Raw genomic sequence first — 3,277 nt, 5'->3', positions numbered from 1 at the left:
GGGAAAAAGAAAATGTGGTACATTTATAAAATGGAATAGTACTCAGTTATTAAAAAAGAAAGGAAATCCTCAAATTTGCAAGCAAGTGGGTGGAACTACAAATTGTCATCTTGAGTGAGGTAACCCAGACTCAGAGGATATACATGGTGTATATTCACTTATAAGTGGATATTTGTCCAACATGGATATCCTCTGAGAGTGCTCACACACAGATGATTGGTACAGATGCTGGGACTCTCTACTGAACTCCAGGTGAGAGTGGTATGGAAGAATGTAGAGATAGAAGATCCAGAGAGTCTAGGACCCCATAAGAAGACTGTCAAGGCTTGCAGATCAGGGAGTGGGGTGTTTCAGAAACTGCTGTACCAACCAAGGTCAATGCATGTAGGAAATCTAGTCCATCTTTTCAGATATAGCCAATTGACAGCTCATTCTCCATGGTTGTGGTGATAGTAGGGACTGCCTCTGACATGATCTCTGGTGCCCCCATTTTGAGCACTTCCCCTTGTGGGGCAGACCTGGTGCCACTCAGAAGAAGGGGAAGCGGGTTATCGTGATGAGACCTGATAGGCTGTGATCTTAGGGTGTGTGAAGGAGGTACCCTTATGTCACAGGTCTAGGGGAAGGGAATAGGGTAAAAGCGGGATGGTGAGCAGGAAGGTACAAGTGAAGACACAACATTCGGGATATAATCTAAATAAATTATAAAAAAAATAACAATGACAAATAGGTCAATGGGAGGAAGGAAATTATTAGGGTGAGTTGAAACTGAGGGCTCCAGTGTGGTAAGCAGAATACAGCTACTTTATTTAGCAAATGTAGGAGTCAGTTTTGCTCCACTAAACCTCTTATGGAACATTTTGTGTTTTCATAAGTTAGCACTGAACATAGACACTTGTCTACCGTGTTTATTTAAGCATTATTCAGAATAAACAATATATGCAATCAAATTTAATGGCTCACAACAGATGATAAAATGAATAAAAAATAACATCCAACATTTTGTGATTTTACCTTCATATCCTATTCATAGCATATTCATTTGTTATTTGAAATACATTTTTAGAATCTTAAAAGTTTCATTAAATGTATTATCTCTTGGGTTGATCAAAGATGGCAGTACCAATTATTCACTGTATTTGAGAGGCAGAATTGAGCCTAGAGTTAGAATGGGAGCTAGAGACCACAAGACCTGGAGATCCCCAGATGAGAGATATGGACGTGGTGCAGAGCACAAGTGGGTCTGTCCTCAGGCCAACCAACTGGTCTCGGGAGGATGGGTGCTCAGTCTCCAGAGACTGGCTGCATATGAGGTTTTCAGCTGTAGCTCTGCTCTATATCTTGGTCTGTGTATCTAGGAGTGAACTGTGGGTGATGAAACACCAGCTTTTAGATCTGATGGCACAAGAGAGAACCCAGTTGAATGTGTGAATCAGACCCCAGACAACACACATGCAGTCCTGTGTCTTTAAAGCCCAGCAAAGGCACATGGGTGGTACCTACACTCGCTCCGGCTGAAGTGTGGGTTACACTCTAACCTTAATATCAGCTAGCCCAGAAGGGAGCACAGGGTGTATATGGGGTAGATCTGATTTTAGATCACCCTGCCAGTTCACATAGAGGCCCTGATGGATACTGACAGATTCTAAGCTAGGTCCCATGGCAGGAGCAAGAATGGGCAGGAAGAAGTTCAGGCCAGCGGACAGATTCCACACTCTGTCAGACTGAACCTAGGTCCCATGGCCAGGTTCCCATGGCCAGCAAGAAGAGGAAGGCCCAAGATAGAATGCTCTGCAGTCTCAGACATACCAATCTGAGGTCCTAGGTGCCCTGTGGCCAAGTGGAAGATCTCCAAACCCAGCCAAAGGCAGATATTACCTTCATTATCTCAGACTGAACCTTGGGCAGCAGAGCACCATCATCAGCCTCTGTTGGCCGAGTCGCAATCCCAAAGTGTGAGGCAAAGTCCCTTGGAACTGAAAACAAGTCACTGAAGGACACCCTGATACCCACAGGTGAGGGGTCTAGCCAACTACTCTCAATGACCAGTGAAGGACACCAAAATTACACTCTAACATCAGAAAGAGCAAGACAGCTAGAGACCAGCATAAAAACACAAACTTCAAAACCAAAAACAATATGACATCTCCAGAACACAATTATCCCAAATAATTAAACCCTGGGACTTCAAACACAACTGAAGCACAAGAAATGTCATTAAATCCTAAGTAATGAAGATGCTAATGTAGGAAACAAACAAAATCCCTAAAGACATAGAGGAAGATCTGGACAAAGAGATTGAGGACCTTAGAGACGCCATGACAGTGGAATGAATAAATCACTAGAAGAAATTCAGGAAAATGTGAACCATCTGATGATGAAAATCAATAAAACAGTTCAAGACCTGAAAATGAAAATGGAAAAAATGATAAAATCACAGACAGAAGAAAGCTGGGAATAAAAGAAATTATAGAAGAAAACAGGAAATGCAGAGGTAAGCTTTCTTAACCAAATTCAAGAGATGGAGTAAAGAATCATAGGTGCAGAAGTTGCAATAAAAGAATTTGATGGAGGAGATCCAAGATGATGGGGAGCAGTGTGGACCGTGTTTGAAAGCTCCAGTGAACAATTCAGGGAATTGCACAGATTTCTGAGCCAGGAACACCAAGGTCCCCACACCACGGCAGCAGAAGTGCTCCTGGGTTCGGAGGGAGCAGGTCCCTCCCCTGCACATGGGAGGAGCGTGGACTTTCTCGGATCAGAGCAGCAGCAGCAGAGACAGCAGTGCCACCAGCAGCACCAGCGGTGGTGGCTGAGGTTTGCAGCTCAGACCCTTCCAGTGGAGGCGACTGGTGTGGTGGATAATGGAAGTTGCTGCGGGAGAGGGGACTCTGGACAGGATTTGGGTCGCGTGGTGCCTTGAGACCCAAACTGGACTCAGAATACAGTTCAGCCCCAGAGTCCTGGGTTTGCTCAGTGAGCTGTGCCATGGAGAAGCTGCCTCAGCTCAGCAAACAATTCTGCCCGAGGAACAGCTCCCCTGCTCTGACACAGGCTGAGCTGAGTGCTCACTTCCACCCTAGGCTCCAGCTCAGCGCAGCTGTAGCTTTCCTGCTGTGACGCAAGCTGGGCCGAGCCCTCACTTCCACCCTAGGTGCTTGCACAGCTCAGTTGCAGTTTCCCTGCTGTGACGCAAGCTGGGGGGAGCACTCATTTCCACCCTAGGTGCTTACTCAGCGCAGACACAGTTCTCCTGCTGTGACACAAGCTGGGCGGA

Source organism: Acomys minous (assembly GCF_964271855.1).
Source record: "Acomys minous genome assembly, chromosome: 20".
In the NCBI taxonomy this organism is placed as follows: Eukaryota; Metazoa; Chordata; class Mammalia; order Rodentia; family Muridae; genus Acomys; species Acomys minous.
Note: the sequence above shows the minus strand (reverse complement) of the source record.